At 37.1% G+C, this 24,184-nt stretch overlaps 1 long non-coding RNA gene across 1 annotated transcript; it reads right to left on the bottom strand.

Moving 5' to 3' along the window:
* Positions 1-7,318: 7,318 nt before the first annotated feature.
* On the bottom strand, positions 7,319-23,586 carry LOC119079771. Its single transcript, XR_005088220.1, has 3 exons — positions 23,419-23,586; positions 8,285-8,287; positions 7,319-7,330 (listed from the first exon to the last, which is right to left on the bottom strand). It is a non-coding gene; the product is annotated as an uncharacterized LOC119079771 (long non-coding RNA).
* Positions 23,587-24,184: the final 598 nt, after the last annotated feature.

The following is a 24,184-nucleotide window of genomic DNA, read 5'->3' as shown; positions in this document are numbered from 1 at the left end:
GCGGATAAAAACGGTTATTCACGCCACCGGATGAAAAATTATTTGTTAAATTCGGGTAGTAATAGTAAATTCCAACTAGCTTTGATAAAAATTGATAAAATTGATAAATTGATAAAAACAGTATAAGTGATTAACAAGGACAAAAGCAAGGCAAAATGTATCAGGTTATGGTAGCAAGCTTAAATCTTCATATTAAATTTAATAAATAGAGAGAAATGAGACTTATACTCTTTATTTGATCGTGAACAAAACATAGTTACACTCGCGGAATTTTGAAAACCGACACATTTTCTGTTTTGTGTTTTACTGGTTTTTTGTGAATTTTGTATGTATTTGTATATGGAGAAATCAGAAACTCAAGTAAAACACAGAAACATAAAATGTGTCGGTTTTCAAAATTCCGCGAGTGTAATTTAATTTATATCAAGTCGCGTTAGTAAATACGCTTTTTCGCAAAAACCACATCGAGCTATTTCAAAAAGGAAACATAAAACGTCGTTAAAAAATATATTCTTCCCAGCTAACGAAAGCTCCTAAAAATCTTCTAAAACCAAAGTCTAAAGACCTAAAAATAGGGGAATTTTTAAAGCATGTAAGGCCTGCCGAAAGGCGAGGGCTGGTGTATACTCAGAGGATTTTGATTTTAAAGGTGTTGCGCATATTCCACCGTGTTTCAGTCGAAAGTTTTCAAAATATGTCCATTCTTCAAAATCTCACGAGGATCTAGTGACAGTAGCGTTAGAGCAGACATAAAATAGACTAAATCCTCGATTTTCCTCGGTGTACCGTCCTATGGCTCAGCACAGCGAATATCATTTTCAAAATATGGGATCGTATGCGACAAATACCGAATGTAGGAACGAAAAAATGAACATTTGTACCATACACACAACCTATTTCTACATAATTTTTGTCGATATTTTTTCGAATGGAGTATATACTAACGATTTATGATGATGTTTGGGGCTATAAGGGGCTGTTCAAATATGACGTCACGCTATTTTACGGAATTTTCGACACCCCCTCCCCCTCGTCACGCGAAAAGGGCTAAATTTGACCCAAATTTTTTAGAACCTTCACGTTTTGCTGAACTCCTCTCCTCCATTCGAGTATGACGTCATATGTGAACAGCTCCTAAGTGGGTGGTGGTGGTGTTTTTTCTCTTTCTCTATCTCTCTATATTTATATGTGATTTTACATACCGTCTATACATCATATTTGTTTGGAGTTAAACATTAACCATCATCCATCCTTTAAATTTGGGGCCTGGAGACAAGTGATATGGAAAGTTTGTTCGTGTGAGGTTTTTTTTTTGCATCGTTTGCCATATCTAGATACATAAGTTATGTTACATACACAACAAATATGACAATAACACAGTGTGTATTGTAAGTTATGTGTGCTGTGCATGCATATAATACATTTGTGTACTGAGGAGGTTTCGATGTTACAATTTTTATGTTCTTGAGGGGGTGATGGGGTATAATATAAGAAAGAAAGGTTATCAAAAAAAATAGATGTACCAACAAGCTCCAGCATCGCCTGTGCGATGGAATATCTATTATTCGAGTTCATTCTGTGTCTGTGTTTTGGGGTCTGACTTCGAGGTAAACTTAAACCATAAAATCGACACAAAAAGAAGAGGTGATCCAAAGTCAACGATTAGCAACCTAAAAAGCTGTTTGACTAGAGTAGTATACACTCGTCCCCTGCAGCCTTTTTTAAAAATGGTGCCAGGCTGCCGGGGTTGAGTGTATACTACACTAGCTAAACCAAGTCATGCTCTCACTCTCTGATGACAGATGAGGTGAGAAAGTTTTTCACCGAACAATATTTTCATGGACAATGTGATCGAAAATTTAATTTCCTAATAAATGATTTTGATTTTTAAATTTCGTTTCTCAAAAGGCCGACTTGAAGGCAGTGCCATCGCTGATTTTTGCGATATATGGTGACCGGGACTCGCAAGTGAACTTTTTTTTTTCATTTTGCTACTTTGAGATTGAGTTTTAATCGATGCATCTGTCTGAAAATGTGAAGAGTGAAGTTTGAGAAGTGTCAACAACCGAGCAGGTTCTGGGTAGCCAGTTTAGTGTTAAAATGAAATGAAACATCACCGGGTTGAAGTAGCTGTCAATTTTCTTGTTAATAAAATGGTCTTGTATTGTGAATTGTACCTGATGATAGTGTCTACTGGTTTTACTTGTTGTATTAAATATTTATTGTAAATTCTACGTAAAAATGATGACTCAGTTGATGCTTCAGCAGCTTTACCAGCTGGCCCACCGATACAATCACACTACTAATGCGCGTGTGTGTGACAACAAAACCCGTATAAGCACTGTGCTTGCATGAGTTGGGTGAAATGACTGCAGCAACCTTACACACATTTTGGTATAGAAATCTACTTTTATCGTTGAAGCTGTTGTTTATGCGAGACACTCCACTTTTGGAGCTCGTTCAGCAACTCTCCGTTAAGTTTCACTGGTGAGGATTTTGACACCTCTTTCATATAAAATATGTCAAAATCTTCACTTTAGGTAACGAATTTTTAGTTCCTGCACGAGTTCTTGTTTTGAGACTTCGACGCGTAAATGTGGGCAAGACAGATAATAGGACGTCGCCAATGCTGTCGTTGTCATCCCGTCCTTATGTTGATGAAGTGTAACAAATATTCATTTCATATCGGCAATTTTTTTGCAAATGACTTGCTCTGAAAAGACGACAATGAAGCGAAGCTGGAAAAAAAGCTTTTATATTACACACATCTTCTTCTTCTTCTTCTTTTTCAGCCTGTTTCTATCCACTGCTGGATGTAGGCCTCTCCAACTTCTTTCCATTTCGTACGATCCATTGCCATTTGCTGCCAGTTTGTACCTGCAATATTCTTAATTCCGTTTGTCCATCTCTCTGGTGGTCTACCTATAGCTCGTCTTTTATATGGTCGCCAGTTCATGATCTTTTTGGTCCAACGTTCGTCTGTCCTTCTTGCAATATGTCCCGCCCAGCTCCATTTCAGAGATGCTATTCTTTCCATGACATCAACGACCCTGGTTTGTTGTCGAATCCATTTATTCGTCATTCTGTCTCTGAGTGTTATTCCGAGCATACTCCGTTCCATGGCTCTTTGTGTCACTCTCAATTTATCTTCGGATGCTTTTGTTAAAGTTAACGTTTCCGCTCCATAAGTGAGCACTGGAAGGACACAAGTGTCGAAAACTTTGCGTTTCAGACTATTATTCATTTTGCTTTTGAAAATTAGTCTGAGTTTTCCGAACGCTGCCCATGCAAGACCAATCCTACGTCTTATTTCTGCAGTTTGGTTGTCCAGACCTAACTTCAGTTTATGTCCTAGATATACATAGCTGTCGACTCGTTCAATGACAGTGTCACCAATTTTGATTTCTCTATCGTCCCCGATGTTGGTCATGACTTTTGTTTTCGATAAGTTCATCTTGAGGCCAACTTTGCTCGCCTCTTCACTTAACTGTTGTAGCATAAGCTGAGCCTGACCTAGATTCGCTGCTATCGGTACAATGTCATCAGCGAAGCGGAGATTGCTCAGGTACTCTCCATTTATCTTTATTCCCATTTTACTCCAGTTTAACTTCCTAAAAATACTCTGCAAAATCGCCGTGAATAATTTCGGTGAAATGGTGTCACCCTGCCTTACACCTCGGCCAATTCTGAATTTCTCCGTGCTCTTATGAAGTTTTATACATGAAGTAGCACTTTTGTACACATATCGAATTGTGTTGGAGTACCTTGAGTCTACTCTACATTCGTCTAATGCGTCCAATATCGACCATGTTTCCACTGAATCGAAAGCTTTTTCGAAGTCTATGAATAGCAAGACTATGTCGATGTTGTATTCACGACACTTCTCAATAAGCGTTCTCATCACCTGCAAATGGTCGTTTGTGCTGAAACCAGATCTGAAAGCAGCTTGTTCAACAGGTTGGTAGAAGTCGAACTTGTTAGTGTTCCTCTTCGTAATGATTTTCATAAACAACTTGTAGAGTGTTGACAATAGGCTTATGGGTCGGTAATTTTCCAGCTTTGTTATGTCTCCTTTTTTATGCAGCAATGTAATTACCGCATTTTCCCAGGCTTCTGGTACTTCTTCCCATTGGAGACATTGATTAAACAAAGCCGTGATTGCCTTTAATAATGAGTCTCCACCTAGTTTAATGGCTTCCACTGGAACACCATCTTCTCCGGGAGACTTTTTGTTTTTCATCTCGGCTACTGCAGCTTTGACTTCATCAACAGTTATGTCGGGCATATCCTCCGATCCCACGTTTCTTATTATTGGTCTATCTTCGGTTTCTTCCGTTGGACTCTGTCTTGCTGAAGAAAACAAATTCTCATAAAATTCTGTTGCAATGTTTAATATCGCATTTCGATCCGTTTGGATCGTTCCTGTTTTGTCTCGTAATTTGAAGATTTCTATTTTGGCGTTTGTCATTTTTCTCCGTAGGACTTTCATATTGCAGTTAGCTTCAATTATGTTTTGAGCCAATTGGACATTATATTTTCTTTCATCTGATCTCCTTGCTTTGTTGATACTTTTAGACAGGTTCCGGTATTCCACCGAATCTCGTCCTCCGTTTTTTACCAACTCTGCTCTGCTTGCGATCAGGTCTAATGTTTCTCTGCTGAGTTTTGATTCTTTCCCTTGGACGGATTTGCATTTGGATTACACACATCGCTCCTGCAATTCAAATCTCAAAGAAAAAATTGGAAAAGTCTCGAATAAGAATTGCAAGCATAATACATGAAGAGAATGCCATGTTTCAGGCAAGGCACAATGGATTCCAAACATACTGATTATATGTTTTCTGGCATAACAGTGTTCGAGGAAAAAAAGAAGAAGAGAAAGGTGTATGAGAGGTGCCGCATCGCAAACACTATAGTGTACACTGAAGTACGATATATGCTTTAGTACAGTTAAAAATGTGACTCACACAGTTGACGGAAAAAGCTACAAGAAAATTAAACGGAAGTAAAAAATGAGTCAGACATGGGATAATATGGAATGTTGTACATGTGAAAATGTGTGTTATGTAGACATTTTTCCGTTTTTTCCGCTTGTTGAAAGAAAACGCAAGAAATATAATATACGGGGAAAAATGGTAATGCTGCACTGCAAATATGGTGTATGTATACCGCCGAGGAGAAGAAAAAAAAACATTTTACAGCCATTAGTATCGGATTATATTCGCTCAATTGTTTAGCAAATATAAATACACAAAAAAAGAAAATTTCTTCTGTCGGTATTATTTCGTTGAGAGTGCATATAATAATCTGCATTTGGCAGAAAAGAAATCTTGTGTAACGTCAAGCACAGCGAAATTCGGTTAAATTGGTAGAAAATTGAATAATAAAAACTAAAATTCTATGGGTAATTTCCAGTATATTCTGTATGTTGTACATGCATATTTACCAGTTGGAAAGAAGTGGTTGTGTTAAATTTCTGCAAAAAAAAATCTTTTTTTGTTTGGATTTCCTTTTAAATGTGCGACTGCAAACATGGAAACGAATTACCGAATTTATTAAAATGAAGTTATGTTGATTGCATTTTTGTTGTTTTTAATAATGAAGAAAAACGATTTTTTAAATTACTTTCGATTTTTATATAAGCTGTCCATCAGCTGGCGTCGACGATTTTTTTTTGTTAAAAATGACTTCATTTTGCGCTGTCAATCACTAAACTTGACGGAATTTGTTTGGAAATCGATAAATTTAAATTGATCGGCCCCAACGCACTTCAAGCAAAGGAGATCATAGTCGACAGCTGCCAAATAGAGTACTGTTTTGTATAAAATGGTTTTTTACAGTGTTTTACAGTTATATGACACACTGTCAAGTTTCAGTACCCTATTTAGAATGTCACTCATGCTAGAAGTGCGTTGTCGGCGCACATAATGTAATCTGTAAGTGGTTTCAAGTGAAAAATTCCCAATTTTCGTAGATTTGCATTTAAAAGGTAATTGAATACCGAATAGAGTGTTGGTTGGTTGGAAATTTTAATAGTATATTATGATACTGGGGTATATTGCCAGCGTTATACACTCGTTATACACAAAATACGAGTGCAACGAGTATTTGTGTAATATACAAGAAAGTATTACGCGTGCAATATTCTCTGGTATTCTTTTATTGTATTGCGGAAACGACCAACTTATCGACATATTAATGTAGGCTTATGAACTCTAGATAATTAATAATGACGTCACGCATAGCGCAATATATGACAGAATTAATGTTCGGTATAATACTCCGAAAAACAGTGTTTAATGTCGATATATTCACCGCAATGCAATATAATTATGTGCTAGGGGTGTAACTTAGAACAATTTTTATGGTCGCTGCTTAGAACATTTTTGTTTTTTGTACCAGCCCTGTTGAATGTCGTTCAAAAACATCGACTCGTTTTTTAATTTTCTGAACCGCGGTTCCATACAAAATTTTCACGAGCTATTTTCGCGCTTAAATTAATCGAAAATGGAAAATCCGCGTCAGTACTTTTCCGCGGAATTAATCGAAAATTAATTGAAAATTAAAATTAGCCTTGATAGGCCTCAATTAATCGAGCTATTCGTTGTTATAAATTAGTTATTTATGGACCAAATCGGTTCAACTTTCGACTGATCGTACGTATTACATGCGATATATATATGCGCACGGATCGAGCTTTTAAGCTTTTTCGTTATTTTTGCCAACCAAATCAGTTCACCAAATGCGCTGCGCTATTTGGTCCAAAAGCAATTCGTCCGATCCGTATCAGATGACATTAAGCCACACATCACATTCCGATCCAATGATATGGGCGCGAGTAAGAACGGCGTTCAATAGCTTTTCTACGACATCCTACTGTTATCACACTGGCCTGTAGAAGTGTTACGTTTTGTGTTCGTAACGGAATGACGCTGATCGGAGCGATTGGTTTGGAATTTGCGTTCATGAACCGCACCGAAGATTTCGGTTGAAATTGAAGGTGAAAAATTCCGTATGTCGAAATAAAAACTTGATAGTAAAAAATATGTAGTTGGCGATGCCTTTTTTCTGCAAAATCATTTTTCGAAAAAGCGTCATGGCAAAACGTAGTTTGAAAATTTTGACTGTTCGCCAAAAACTAAAAATTATATCTCAAGTTGATGGTGGTAAAAAGAAAACAGAAGTTGCTCGAGCTTTCAACTTGCCTCCGAGTATTTACTTACATCAATTTTGACGGCTAAAGACAAACTCATCGCGAAATCCAAAACTTCAGAAAATTTGAATGTTATTAAGAAGTTGCGCAACTGTAAACATGAATCAGTGGAAGAAGCTGTCTTGGCGTTTATTCGTCAAGCTAGATCAGCGAATATTCTGTTAAGTGGTGGCATAGTTCAAGAAAAGGCACGAATTTACGCTTCTAAAATGAATGTGAACAATTTTGGAGCAAGTGACGGCTGGTTAGCCAAATTGAAAAGAAAACATAACCTTACATTCAAAACGATACGATACGATACGAAAAAACTTCTTACATTAAACACACAGCGTAGCTCCAGTATGTGTTACAATTCTAAGGAGCTACAATGCCAATGGTTTAGGCAGCTGCCGAATATTTTGAATGAATATTTTGATGAAACTGGTCTTTTTTTAATGCTTGCCGAAACAAACACTCACTTTTAGAAGTGAGAAATGTTACGGTGGAAAAATGAGCAAAGAACGAATTACAGTAATGGTGAGCGCTAACAGTACGGGTACCGAAAAGCTGGACTTACTGGTTATTGGTAAGGCACGCAGGCCACAATGCTTCAAGAATGTAAAGAACCTCCCAGTACAGTACAAAGCGAATCGAAAAGCTTGGATGACCGGAGAGCTATTTCAAGAATATATGCTGAAACTGGACAAGAAATTCGCAAAACAAAATCGGAAGGTCTCGTTTATAGTCGACAATTGCACCGCACACCCGAAAACGTTAATCAAGAAGTTAAAATCAATCAAATTGTTTTTTTTACAACCAAATATGAAATATATATCAAAAGCTCAACCAATCGATGCTGGAATCATTAAAAATTTGTAGCATCATTATCGGAAGAAAGTTGTTCATCGGCTGGTCGAAGAATTGGACAACAATAAACCGTTTACTCCGATAACTCTCCTCGATGCAGTAAAGTATTTGGCGGAGTCCTGGAATGATGTCGAAGTAGGAACGATCAAAAATTGCTTTACACACGTCAAAATTCACGACCAGTGGTCCGATTGGATTTTTACACCCTGCACCAGAATCATCAACATCCTCAATTCGAAAATCGCTCGCTTTAATTCACCAGACACTGCTATTGAAACCAGACACCAGTAAAGACATAATTGATTGCTACACGAAAGTCGAGTCTTTCATTTTAAACAACTTTTAACTATAAATTATTTGATTTTACATTGTTCACTGATTGAAATAAATAAGCAAACCTAATTGTCATACCAGTCTTACACTACTTGGATGGTTTTATTAATATTCACAAAATTAACCGAAAAATTCTCTAATTCGAAATTTTTGGCGGTCCCTTGAAATTACGAGATACAGAGCGGTGAATGCACTGCAGATCGAGTTCGCACCCATTTTCAATGTTAGGTTTCTCGGAAAACACTAGAGTAGAAATGTCGCTCGACGTGAGATTTACTCTTTACCATATATACAATTTCGCACTCTCTGAGCGCGAGATTCCTTAGCGCGGATGATTTGGCCGTTGTGGGTTTCTTTCTGGATTTAACTTTCTCTATATTTGAATTTTATTAACACTTTGATTTCGTCAACACAAGCCACACACACAATTACATAAGAGTGTTCTGTCTATGGGAGTCGAAAGAAGCATTTCATTTCGTTAGAAGAACTAGCACTAACATCAATTTGTATGAAACTTTGCTATAGCGAGCAAATGTGTTGAAATGATGTAATGTATAACTGATCATATGGTCAATGTGTTATTGACCAGACCTCAATGTAAAAGACAAGAAGTAAAATAAACGTTACTGTCGTGAGAAGCACTGAAAAGAAGAGTTGTGTTCATGGTGTATCTCTGTGGTAAAAGCGAAATTACAACAAAATGGTATATTGGAGCACAATGTAGAACACTGTGTATGGAATATATGACTGCCGCGACAAGCCAAAATAGCGTATCGCGTTTGTGTCTCTGCTTTCGAAGAGTTATCGCAGGCCTAGAGCTTCTACTTTTCCATTAGAATCCAAAAGAAGCTCAAAGCTTTCGAAAGCTCTACAAAGCACTCTACAATGCGTTACGTTATTTAGGGATTTTAACACGCCAGTGGTCGATCAATTCCGATCCTTACTCAGTAATTTGATTTAGTTTTCGTTTTTCACAAGATTGTATCGAAATAGTTCTGTGAAGTCCCTGCAAACACAACTCCTTGCTTGAACTCTGGTAAACTTTTATCGCGCAACTTAAATTTTAAAAAGACGAAAAAAAACCCATCGAATGAATATGTTAAAGGATTTTCAACTCTTAAATTCCATAATAGAAAATTGTGATTTTATCACGCGTTGTATGTGTATACAGGAGTACGTATATCCAACCATATATCTCTACCCAACCATCATTGCCGATGCTATAACTAACTTTCCGAAATATGCTCCTCCGCGTACATTACGTTTTTATAACACATCATGCTTCACATTTCATCTTATGAATTCTGAAAATCTCTTAACAAACACCTTAACCACAGGAAATTAAGTGAGTTTTTAGTCGTGCTTGTACTCGGTTAAATAGCAAACATAACCGATTGGGAAGACTTGTGTGAGTTTTTCTTGTACTTTCTTGAATACATAAACGATGAAACGACTAGAGAATATTTGGATTTATTATACATCACATTTGAATAAACTTCAGCCGATGGTGATTTTTTTTTCGCTGCTGCTTCTTCTTCTTTGTCATAACGAAGTGGAGATATGATAATATGTATAATAAGGATGTGACTGGTGTGGAAAAATGTTTATACAAAATGTACATTTTGGATCACAGAAGAAAAAAAAAACACGAAAAAGAATGAAGAATATAGACGAGAATTTATTTTTGCAAGATAACCGAATGAAATATTGAAATTATTACTCTGTAAATGGCAATAAATGGGGAATTTCTCATGCAATCGAGAGGATTTTATTGGTATAAGGACACGTGGTGAATTTATTATGGGACTCGACTGACGCGTTGATAAATATGATCCTGAAAATAGACAAAACAATTTCACTGCAATCTCTGCAAGAATCCTGTTATTTCAAAAGAGCTTTGCGATCTCTTTAAATGACACTTTTTATCATCAAAATAGCGTAGCTTTCACAGGTTTGACATACCCTACTTGTGACGCAATTTTTTTTGTTATAATTTTCTTACGAAAATTTTTGTAAGATTTGATAAAACTTTCGCAAGCTATCCTCATCAACTGCCATTTATGACGCATATCTTTTTGCGTGTCGACTCTGTAAGCGTCACCTACACCGATATCAGTTCTTTTGTAAGTGGATAACAGGACTTGCGTCACACCTTCACTGTAAGTGGTTTTGGGCGATATCAGCTCTTTTGTAAGTTGCGATTTTTTAGAAATTGGTCGCAGATAATAGTTTGAACGAAATATTCTTCTTCACGAAATAACCATGAAACACGCATCGACTAGAATCTAAAACTCTATAACTTTGTCTTTTACACGAGGTTTCCATCTGCTGTATTTTCCGAGTTATGGCTGACATAGCTCACACTTAAAACGCTCATAGTTCCCAAATAGACGACTTTTTAGGAAAACCATGAAACACGTGTCGACTGAAATCTTAAACTCTATAAATTTGCCTTTTAAACGAACTTTCTATCTGCCATATTTTCAGAGGTATGAGTCCTATATAGCTCAATAGCTTAACAAGCTCATAGCTCCGAAATTATAAGCTTTTATAAAAATTCCTTCAAATTAGTTTCTTGGAATTACGTCCTTAAACATACCCTGAAAATTTCAGCCAAATCCACCGGTAAATTCAAAAGTTTCGTTGTAACAAAGTGACAAAGGGACAATAGTTGGTAAAATTCATCAATTTCAAAATGTATGAAAATCCATTTCTTCATACAAATTTTTAAGTTTTGAAATTTAATATCTCGGCCAAATCTTAACCTTATGAGGCGTGTGATAGCTCGTTGAACTCGTATGGACGCCCAGATTACGAATAAAATACTTTGGGGGTAGTAGGAGCAAAGGGGGAAAGTGAAAAAAAATTGTGTTCCTCAGTCCTGCGAAAAAAAAGTTGTGTTCCTCAGTCCTGCGAAAAAAAAATTGTCAAATTTTTCAGTGTGAACGGACTTGCGTCACGGCCCTTCACTAACGTAGGGCCATGATTAGAATCATGCCCACACGTTAGTAAGCGGGCGTGACACAAGTCCACTATCAAAAATGTTTTATAACATTTTTTTGGGGACGGCGGAGCATATTTACAACAACTTTTTGACTTCTCCCCCTTGCCTCCAATGGTCCCCAAACTAGGACACTTATCACACGTTACTGCAGCTTCAAAATTGACCGAGATATTGAACTTCGAAATATAGATGTTTGTTTGTTTGTTTGTTCCTTAGTTCCTATGGAAAAGTGGATCCAGCAACTCCTAAACGTTTCTATAGATTTTCCTGAAATTTAGGTTGTAGGCTAGAGATTACGAATAAAATACTTTGGGGGTAGTAGGAGCAAAGGGGGAAAGTCAAAAAAGTTGTGTATATATGTTCCTCAGTCCTGCGGAAAAATCTTTTGTCAAATTTTTCAGTGTGAACGGACTTGCGTTACGGCCCTTCACTACGTAGGGCCATGATTCATAACAGGCTAAACAATGGAAAACACAGCATAATTGTCAGACCCATCATGCTCGTTTCCTTTCGGCCTTATAAAATTACAAACGATAACACAATCAAAATAAATTTTGCTGAGAAAAACACTGTTCATTAATTTATTTCGAAATACTACCAAAATGAGAGCGTTTACAAAACCTTGTTGTTCTCTTCGGCGACATTTTGCCATACCTTGTCTCTTTATAGCAACTCCGTAGACAAAAATTGTTTTAATTAGCCTTAAGATCGTATTTGCTTGGTTTTTTTTTAAATTTTCGTATTTTTGTTCTTTACAGACAAAGTTCACCTACAAAAGTTGATCTCGAATATACTCAAACGTTTTTATGTTGAAAGCATCAACTCGCTTCTTTGTTGCAAGTTGAAGGTAAGTTTTTGAAATTTAATCAATATATTACCACATATTGTCCCGTGTTAGCACCTATTGCACCGTATTTTAACCAATGAAAGTAAATAGATAGGTGTGGCCAAACGTTCAAATTTGTTCTAGCCGGAGCACATACGGATTTGCATGGCGCCACCTCAGACGAACTCATTTCTAGTTCAAATTTCCACTAGAAATGAGTTCGTTTGAGGTGGCGCCATGCAAATCCGTATGTGCTCCGACTTGTATGGACTGGCCATACCTACTTATCTACTTTCATTGATTTTAACTCCTTGATTCTCTCAATGTATTAAATGATTACTTTGTCAGCCATGAGCCATGATTACGATGCCGTGTGTAATTGATGGAATTCGAAGCAGACGGTAAGGGCAAAGTGTTTGACTATGTTCATAGATGACGAATCCGCAATAAAAATTTTGGCCGTCTGTCGGTCCGTCTGTCACGTCGATATCTTGAGTAAATCAGATCCGATTTCAAACAATTTTTTCCCCCTGAAAGATAGTCAAAATAGTGAGGCTAAGTTCGAAGATGGTCGATTTTGGGTCGACCCCTCCCGAGCTGGGGCCCCATAAGTGATTTAACGTTTTCCGAAGATATCACTGGCCTTTTAAAGACTACACTTGTAAGTGATACGTCAAATTAAAGGTATTTACAATACCGATCGACGAAAAAAAAGTTTATGGAAATTGGATGACCGACTCGTGAGTTAGACCCCTTGGTGTGAACTAGGTACAGGGCGGCAAGCCGTTTTTGCTTGTAGGCTGGCCAAATTTGAACGGATTTAGATAGATTTTGCTTTATTAGATAGGTATTGACCGTACCAATCCGTTTATGAAATTTTGGTTTACCGGAGCGTGAGCTAGGTCTCTTGGAGTGAGCTTATATGTGGCTACTCGGTCGTACAGTGAAGGTGGTGGTTTTTGTTAATATCTTGAGTAAAATTTGACCAAATTTCATGAATTTTTTTTGTTTGAAAGGTACTAACGAATGTAAAGCAGCCGTACTACTTTCCGCCTCCTAACAAAATGGCCGTCGGCCGCCATTTTGGATTTTTGTAAAAACAATATAAATCGGTAAAAATAATTCTTACAAGTTATTGATCATTGGGAAGTGATTGGTTATATGTGTGTGGTGTTTCAAGGATCCCAAATATGGATATTTATATATAAATATATATAGTAAATTGAGCTATATAACGGTATAGATAGTTATTTTGAGCTATATACTAGCATATTTATCAGTAAATTGTTTATTTATAGGTAAATATAGGTTAATATAGGACTGAGGAAATTGTAGGTCAATTTGAAATTTGTGTTACGTTTGAAAGGAACATCGTACGGGGCTTCGTAATTGCGCTATGCGCAATTTTTAAGACGTGCAAATTTCAAAAGAATTTTACTTTACCGACGTTTACGGGAAGAGTAGGGCTACGGACGAACTAGGGTCACGTGCGCAATAGATGTACGGGTTCGTACGGGGCTCAGTCGCAGCAAACGCTCCGACTGTTCTGACGGCTCGTTTGTTAATATCTCGAGTAAAATTTGACCGAATTTCATGATTTTTTTTTTGTTTGAAAGATACTAACGAATGTAAAGCAGCCGTACTATTCCACCTCCTAACAAAATGGCCGTCGGCCGCCATTTTGGATTTTTGTAAAAACAATATAAATTGATGAAAATGATAATTACAAAGTCACTGATCAGTGAGAAGTGTAGTTTGTGTTACATTTGAAAGGAACTTCGTACGGGGCTTCGTAATTGCGCTATGCGCAATTTTTAAGACGTACACGTTTCATAAGAATTTTATTATACCGACGTTTACGGCCGCAGTAGACTTACGGTAAGAGTAGGGCGACGGACGAACTAGGGTCACGTGCGCAATGGATGTACGGGTTTGTACGGGGCTCAGTCGCAGCAAACGCTCCGACTGTTCTGACGGCTCGTTTTTCGATGTGACGTCACTTACTCAGAGAAGATGTAAGATTTCACTTTTCTGTTTTCTACTAGTGTACTCATTTTCCATTACCTCTAGATTTTGTTGAAAACGAGCCATCAGAACAGTCGGAGCGTTTGCTGCGACTGAGCCCCGTACAAACCCGTTTATCTATTGCGTACGTGACCCTAGTGCGTCTGTCACCCTATTTTGACCGTAAGCCTATGCGCCGGTTAAAGTAGTTAAAGTAAAATTATTATGTTATGTGTACATCTTAGAAATTGCGCATAGCGCAATTACGAAGCCCCGTACGACGTTCCTTTCAAATAAAACAAAAATTTCAAATAGCCCTAAAATTTTAATTTATTGAGTATAAATACACATAGGGCCTAGTATCGGCCTCAGTCCGAGGATCCAAATTTAATTTTTTTTTCAACAACATTCTATTCGGCCTTTGATTACCTTCCAAATGAAACAAAAATTACGAAAAACGGATGAAATTTGCTCGAGTTATATGTAAAATACACATAGGGCCCTAGTAGCGGCCTTAGTCCAAGGACCCAAAATTTTTTTTGTTTTCAACAACATTCTATTCGGTGTTCGATTATCTTTCAAATGAAACAAAGATTACGAAAAACGGATGAAATTTACTCGAGTTGTATGCAAAATACGCATAGGGCCCTAGTAGCGGCCTTAGTCCGAGGACCCAAATTTAATTTTTTTTTCAACAACATTCTATTCGGCCTTTGATTACCTTCCAAATGACACAAAAATTACGAAAAACGAAAGAAATTTACTTGAGTTCTATGTAAAATACACATAGGGCCCTAGTAGCTTTTCACTTCTAAGGCCCTAACTCACGGTCCACTCACCCGATTTTAAAAAACTTTTTTTTCCTGGATTGGTATTGACAATACCTATCATTTGCCGTGTCATTTACATTTCCATCGTTTATTTTGCCATAAATATCACCAAAAGACCTTAAATCACTTAGGTGGCCCTAACTCACGAAGGGCCGACCCGAATATGCCCATCTTCGAACTTAGCCTCACTATTTTGACTATCTTTCAGGAAAAAAAAAATTTTTGAAATCGGATTTGATTTACTCAAGATATCGACGTGACGGACAGACGGACAGACGGCCCAAATTTTTATTGCGGATTCGTCATCTATGAACATAGGCAAACACTTTGCCCTTACCGTCTGCTTCGAATTCCATCAATTACACACGGCATCGTAACCCTATAAGCCCCTTCGTACTTCGTACGGGGCTAAAAATTCGCTCGCTTGTATACTAAATCATTAGAAAATTAGTCGAAAAATTGTTTTCATCAAATTTCTCTTTGTCCCTTGATGCTTGCCAGGATTTTGATCGAAACACGTTATCGACGTCTCGTGTGCACTGTGCTTAATAAAAGGTAGGCTTAAACTCAGTTCTTCGGATTTACTAGCTTTTTCCGAAAAAAAGTTTCAAATTTTTTAGGGGCTTTAGGGTCTGGCACTGGCTTTCGAACCACGTCACTAACTATAACAAATATCTATGTTGAAGGTTAGGCGCGTAACTCATACCCATACTAAAAGTGTTGTCTGCGTATATGTATACACAAATTCACCGTATTTGGGTTACGTCATCAGAGTCATCTTGTGTGTACATTGTTGCAGCCAGAAAACACACCCAAATAATTAAGTTTGAGTAAATTTGAGGACGTTACCAATGCGATATATTTGCTAAGAAAATTGTGGAATGTAGAATTTTGTCCGACACGGGAATCGAACCCGGCTCCTTTTTGTTGGAAGGCCAGTACATAGCCACACAGCCAAATTGTTTAGTAAAAAAATGGCAAACATCCAAAAAAATTGTTTTGAAATGAAATAATGATAATAATTGCCATTAATTTTTCGATAAACAAATTGTATGTAAGAAAATAGTATTTCGGAAAACTTGTGACTATAATCCGCTCTTTCGTCATCATCATCATTAGATGATGACGATGATGATTACGATGATGTACAATTCAATCGTATTTACAATTTACGGACTCTTTCCCATGAGATAACATTTATACAGAGAAACAGATAGCTTTGCTGGAAAATCAAAAGAGGGATATAAAAAGAAGCAGCAACAACAAAAAATCCGTATACACAGAGAAAGCATAAAGGGAAAGGATTACTGTCTTGACGATATTTCGCGTATCGCTTTTGATCCATCTAAATTTGAATTCAGTGGAACAAATTTGATCAGAAATTCTCCAGCTCGAAACGAATTTTACTGTAAAAATGTGTATACACTGGCTGGATTATATATACGTATGTATGTATGACAGTGCGATATGTGTGTGTTCGAGATAGGCAAATTTTCATAATATTATCCGTTTTACATCTAGAGAGACAATAGGGTGTTAACGAAAAATCAAAGTGCACCTACGTGTTCAGACCAGCGACTTGGTGAACAGGTTGGCTCAGAGGAAGCGTAGCGGCCTTCGACCAACCAATTACTAGTTCAATCCCACTGAGGACAAATTATGTCCGGGCATTTTGTTCAATGTTTATGTTGTAACGTAGCCAAACTGGGTAGCCAAACTGATATTTGTAGGCGGCGGTTCGAAAAACAGCTCAATTTAACGTCGTCACATCAATGACTTTATAGACTTTTGAATCAATGCGGCTTTCTGGTTGGGTTGGTACTGCTTCTAAGTTAGTATCACAATCGGACCCAGAACTTTCACGACATTAATTTGAGACGGTTCCCTGTCAACATGTCCCGTTAGGCTAGCAGTCCTTCGTGATTTTCTTGTATACTTTGGCTTCTCAGGACGCATTCAATTCCATTCAGGGTTCTGTAAGATGACCTTGAGCTGGGTATAACAGGTCAGCTCTGGTAAAATAATTACGGAAGTCCGAGCCCAATTTGCCTGAAACTTTGAAGTTAGATTTCTCGAAGATACTTTAGTTTTCAGTTTTTACATTGTCACATCGTCACACCCTAATGAACACGCGTCGGATGGTAATAAAATATAAATCGAGAATACACTCCTACGCCACTTTTCTTTTTGCTGTTTTACAATTTACAGTCAGTATGAAATGTTCGCTATAAGCATTCGTGTGTACATACATACATATACGTGCATGTGGATGGCATGCAATTGAGATTGAGAATTTTATATCGCTTCGCTCGTCATATAATAGATTTACAATTTTACATATTTTACACATTTTACAACGATGAAGATGAAGAAGAAAGACGAAGGAGATAAAAAACAACCGATCCGACTCAGGTATAATGTGAACTTTTATATGTTGAGATGGATTATGTTGAAATTGGTGTACATTTTGTACACACTCAAATAAGAAAATGGGATGATTGCGTGCGTATCATATATTATTACACACACGTCTCAACGAAGCATGTATGGATTTCCCAATTACATAATCATTTCACATATTATTTCCATGCCTGTGAAAGATAGGAGACGAGAAAATTGAATTTTTTTATCAATCCTCTCGACATAATGGGTAATTAAAGGATTTTGTGTGCTTATATGTTGAGTATACATGGTTTTATCTATCCATTATGTTTTGGTATACAAACGGAGTGAACACCTTGAAAGTATTATTGGGTATAATTGGTTGGGATGTCCTCTTTAATTTCGAAATTTGAACATACAAGCAACAAGTATTGAACACGTCACCAGTTATATAAGTTTTTATCACACGGTTGATTATGCGAAAGTTGATTATCACAAAGGAGTTCAAGGAAAAAGAACCGAAATAGTGCATTTTGTTACGAGTGATGAAAAGTTGAATTTTTCGGTACTAGTCGTAAGCCTGTCCTAACGAGGCGGAGCCGAGGTTTCAGCTTTCATCACGAGTCACAAACGACGATTTTTGTGCTTGAAAAATGAAATAAGACGAAACCACAACACCATTAACATAGAAATCACTCTATAAGCCATTTCAACAGCAAAGCATGCACACTTGATTGCGGCCGGAAAAATATATGGATATAAGGATATACACCTATGCTTAAAGTCGAAATATTGGCTGAAACATAAGCTACAAGTAGATACTTCTACTTATGTGTTGCGCTTATTACGTTTTAACAGTCTGAATTTGTGCACACGCTTTTCGCTGACCAAAACCACTCTCAAAAAAATTCTTCGAAGCTGTTATAGCTGGTGAAAGGTGATCGAAAGCCGAAAATTTGCTTTTTTCTTACCAAAATTTCTCCGGATACACGAGCCGTACAGGGTCGTGTGGGGTGTCATTAGAAAGGTAATCACATGTTCTATTGAGCCGAATAGAGACTCATTGGTTTTAAAATTAATCCACACTGAAATATGTGCAGTTGAAGTTTCTTACCAAAATTTCTCTAGTTACACGAGCCGTACATGGTGGTGTGGGGTATCATTTGAAAGGTAATTTTATGTGCTTTTGGGCCAAATAGGGTCTTATGGGGTTTGTATGCATATGCGATGAAATATGGACACTTAAACATTTCAACTTCTCATATTTCATCGTAGATGCTTTCAAACCCCCATAAGACCCTATTTGGCCCAAAAGCACATAAAATTACCTTTCAAATGATACCCCACACCACCATGTACGGCTCGTGTAACTGGAGAAATATTGGTAAGAAAAGTGCAAGTCTTCGGTTAAAAACTTCAACATCACATATTTCAGTGTCGATGAATCATGGCCCTACGTTAGTGAAGGGCCGTGACGCAAGTCCGTTCACACTGAAAAATTTTACAAAAATTTTTCCGCAGGACTGAGGAACATATATACACGAACTTTTTGTCTTTTCCCCCTTTGCTCCTACTACCCCCAAAGTATTTTATTCGTAATCTGGGCGTCCATACGAGTTCAACGAGCTATCACACGCCTCATAAGGTTAAGATTTGGCCGAGATATTACATTTCAAAACTTGGAAATTTGCAGAAATTTGCATGAAGAAATTAATTTTCATACATTTTGAAATTGATGAATTTTACCAACCTTTGTTACTTTGTTACTTTGTTACAACGAAACTTTTGAATTTACCGGTGAATTTGGCTGAAATTTTCAGGGTATGTTAAGGACGTAATTCTAAGGAACTAATTTGAAGGAATTTTTATAAAAGCTTATAATTTCGGAGCTATGAGCGTGTTAACCTATTGAGTTATGGGACCTATAACTCGGAAAATATGGCAGATAGAAAGTTCGTTTAAAAGACAAATTTGTAGAGTTTCATATTTCATTTGACACATGTTTCATGGTTTTCCTAAAAAGTCGTCTATTTGGGAGCTATGAGCGTTTTAAGTGCGAGCTATGTCAGCCATAACTCGGAAAATACGGCAGATAGAAACCTCGTGTAAAAGACAAAATTATAGAGTTTTAGATTCTAGTCGATACGTGTTTCATGGTTTTCCTAAAAAGTCGTCTATTTGGGAGGTATGAGCGTTTTAAGTGCGAGCTATGTCAGCCATAACTCGGAAAATACTGCAGATAGAAACCTCGTGTAAAAGACAAAGTTATAGAGTTTTAGATTCTAGTCGATACGTGTTTCATGGTTTTCCTAAAAAGTCGACTATTTGGGAGCTATGAGCGTTTTAAGTGCGTCAAATTTTCGATTTTCGTCAAATTTTCTATTTTTATCAAAGAGATCAAAGAGAAAGTTATATAATTATGTAAGAAGAATATTTTCGTTCAAACTGCACAATATGATTGTCTATTATCTGCGACCAAATTCTAAAAAAGCACAACTTACAAAAGAGCTGATATCGCCCAAAACCACTTACAGTGGAGGTGTGACGCAAGTCCTGTTATCCACTTACAAAAGAACTGATATCGGTGTAGGTGACGCTTACAGGTTCGACACGCAAAAAGGTATGCGTCACAAATGGCAGCTGATGAGGAAAGTACGCGAAAGTTTTATCAACAAAAATTTACCAGAAAAATTTTAGGAAGAAAAATATAATAAAAAAGTTTGCGTCACAAGTGGCAGATGTTGAGGAAGGAAAATTTTAAAAATTGTGAAATATATTCTTAAAAATGGAATTCAAACGGAAGAAAGCCGAATCATCTGCCACTTTTTGACGCAAACTTTTTTATTATAATTTTCTTCCTAAAATTTTTCTGGTAAATTTTTGTTGATAAAACTTTCGCGTACTTTCCTCATCAGCTGCCATTTGTGACGCATACCTTTTTGCGTGTCGAACCTGTAAGCGTCACCTGCACCGATATCAGTTCTTTTGTAAGTGGATAACAGGACTTGCGTCACACCTCCACTGTAAGTGGTTTTGGACGATTTTAAACCCAATAATTCGGCTCAATAGTACATGTGATTACCTTTGTAATGACACCCCACACGACCCTGTACGGCTCGTGTATCCGGAGAAATTTTGGTAAGAAAAGTGCAAGTTTTCGGTTTTTGATCACCTTTCACCAGTCACAAAAGCTTCGAAGAATTTTTTTGAAAGTGGTTTTGGGTTCTAGGGTCGAGGTCCTTTCTAGGCACATATAAAAAAGTCCACTGGAAAATGCGTCCGATTTCGGTAGGCTGTTTTTCAAAAGAATCCCTCTGTCCCATATATTCGATCTATCTTCCCGACAATCAAGCTTACATAATCTTTCCTCGTTAATTCGTATCTAATTCACAGAAAAGAAAAAACCAATGTCCCGGCTCATCGCTTTTAGTGTACACATCGTATACTATACTATACATACACCATTTCTAACTAAAGCCGCAAACTCATTTTCAAACGCGCTACAACCACACCGACAACTAATTTACATTTGAAATAATTTTCATTGCCAAGTCGGTGAAAATAACGTCATTGCCTTTTTTCTTTCTCTATATGTGGCGAATTCTCTATACCAATCGACAAAATGTAACGTTGTAACGGCAACGACACTCTCTAAAATCGAATTGGTGTGTACCGATGTACCATTTTGAGAGAATTTTGTTTTTATCAAGTTGATTTTACATATCAGCGCCGTATGGTGTAGCGTTTAAATTAAATTAATTATGCTATACCATACCATACCATGTCGATGCGATGGTTTTCCTTCGCCAATATTCGCAATTTCAATAAGGCTTTCTTAATTTAACTTGAATTAAATTATTTTTTTCTGCAAAATAAATTAATTTATATTATCTAAAAACTGATCTAATAATTTTTTGATAGCCGAAATTAAAATTCAAAATAAATAAAGTGATTCGAACTGAACCGATTGTTTATTTATGTAACATATTTAAAGAATTTGCTGAACGTCTGTAACGTGGTTCACGATAGAATTACCGATGCTCAACAGTTGGTTTTGCCTTTTTTCTTTCTCTATACGTACACATTATCTTTAAATACTCCGAGCTGTTCGTTATGTCGTCATCATCGTCTATAACGAAGAAAGTGTGATGCTATATAAATTAACCCATCCTCACCCCCCGAATACAAATATACACCACACGTATAAAATGTAGCGCTCGCTCTATGTGTGTAAAAATTGCACAGGAAAAATTCTACTTAGAAACAAAACAAATCGACAATAACGACAACGACAACGTCTAGTGTATACACAATGAATATGTACTTAGCTTTAAGCTCCAAACGAAACGTTTGTATTTTTTAATTTTTTCGTAACTCGAGACTCTTTAATATGGAAATGGAATGGGAACTATCTCATCAGCCCGACGACGACGGTATAGAGATATATGTACGTAAACATGCATGATATAGAAAATTTGTAAATGAAAATGAGGAGGGTGGCCTGGAGTAATGTGTTCGTAGTACGGCAGGAGGATAAAAAAGAAAAAGTTTTTCCGTTCTGTGTTTGAGAGTATAATTTTTTCTCGTGTATACGAGTAAAAGCCGGCATACAAGCGATAGACGATACTTGGTAAAATTTTTGTGTTTTTTTTTTTTTTATTATTATTCTGCCTCGACTTTATTCTACATATTTAACGTGGAAGAGAATGTCTACAAACATTTTTTTTTTCGTTCTTTCCGTACCCCATTCCATTCCGGCCACACACCGGTTTCTCATTCCAATTTGGCGCGCGATTATGAGTTGATGAGCGAGTTTTTGGTATGATGGTATGGTGGGGTTGTGTCTCGTTATCGGGGGTGATCATGACCTACACCAACACATTTAATTACAAAGTGGAAGAGTTTTTTTTTGTGTGTGCTGCTGCTGGTATCATTATTTAGTTGAAGGTCGCTGCCGGGTATGGAAATGAAAATTTTGCTTTGCTCTTTCGCTATGTGTTGGATGGGTTGTGCTTTATATTTAAAATGTTGTTCTTCTTCGGGAGTTTTGTTGGAGTTTTATGTAGTGAAGAGTATATGTGGGGCATTGATATACATACATACATGCCGGCGGAAAATTGTCGGAATGGTGTTTTTACATAGAAAAGGAGAGAGTTAAATGAGTTTTATGAAAATTTGCAAATCAGCTGGAATTATGTTTTATATAAAACGGAACGAAAATTGGGTCATGAACTTTTTTTTTTGGGTTGGTATGTGCAGACAAAGTTTATTTATATGGGTTCATAACCTTGAGCAACATTGCAATAACAATATTCGGAGTTTGTGAATTTACGAAACTTTGGGTTTTATTTCACTCTTCATGCGAATCTACAACCTTCTGTCTCAAATTGACAATTCGTGATTTAAGAAAACTTTCGGATTAAAACTTTTTCGAGGCTACATTTACGTATTATGTTGGTTGGTTAGTTAGTGTCCAACTGAGGATATTGAGTTTGGTATTTCTAAACATGTTAAAACCAGATGTGAAACGACAGGGACCATTTTTGCAAAATCATTTTCCAATATTTTCATGAAATAGTAAATACCGAGAAAATGTTTTCTAAAAGACATGTTTAAGACATGAATTAAAACATTCTGGAAAATGAGTGAAAATGTTTAACCCAAAAAATATTCTCTGTTTCACACGTACATATTTTCGTAGTATCGGTCATACGAACTTCCGAAGAGATACGGATGATCCTGAGTCGCCTTATAAGAAGCGTAAGAATACCTTCGTACGACATGGCATTCACAATTCATACGATTTGTGTCAAACAGATAGCGCAACAGTAATGGGACAAGTTGTTTTAAATCAAATAGGGATGTAAGTAAGTAAAATGCTACTACGCAACCACTTAGCAAACATCATTCTAAATTTACGTTACGTTATCATTGTTTATTTTTGAGCATTTTTTTTCAGGATTTTATCGAATTGTCCTACAATTACACTAGGCAACACAGGTCATGTACACGGATGGTGGCATAGTGCGTTGGATTGGTCTTGGTGCCCTGAATATGGAACACACCTCCGTTCGTCCCAGTGACGTCTGTGTGTAGACGTAACCCACTCGAATATATGACAACGAAAGTGCACCGATCTGGTCGGCCGTTAGTGTGATGAGGTATTCGGACCTCCTGAGTTCAATTAACAACTCCATTCGTCTCGATCACCTATCTGTGGTTCAGACCAGAAATTTTTTTGGCTGTGTGGGTAAAACATTTTCCGGTCTGAACCACATATAGGTGATCGAGACCAATGGAGTTGTTATTTGAACTCAGGAGGTCCGAATACCTTACCACACCAAACACCGACCGGATCGGTGCACTTTCGTTGTCAAATATTCGGGTGGGTTACGTCTACACACAGACGTCACTGGGACGAACGGAGGTGTGTTCCATATTCAGGGCACCAAGACCAATCCAACGCACTATGCCACCATCCGTGTACATGACCTGTGTTGCCTAGTGTTATTAAAAGATTTGTATGTGCAGAACAAGCTGATCTACTAACACACACTTCTTATATGATAAACAATGAAAACACATTCTTAACAATGTGTTTACTTCAATCATACGTGTAATGTGCGCGTATAGATGACGTTAACATAGAAATGCACTACGTGTAGAGGTTGTCTTTGAATTGTTTACAATACAAAGTGTTTTTGCTGTACACCAGCTGGTGCTTATTCTGCACATACAAATCTTTT

This window comes from Bradysia coprophila, unplaced genomic scaffold (assembly GCF_014529535.1).
Source record: "Bradysia coprophila strain Holo2 unplaced genomic scaffold, BU_Bcop_v1 contig_333, whole genome shotgun sequence".
Taxonomy (NCBI): domain Eukaryota; kingdom Metazoa; phylum Arthropoda; class Insecta; order Diptera; family Sciaridae; genus Bradysia; species Bradysia coprophila.
This window is presented reverse-complemented; position numbering and strand designations above follow the sequence as displayed.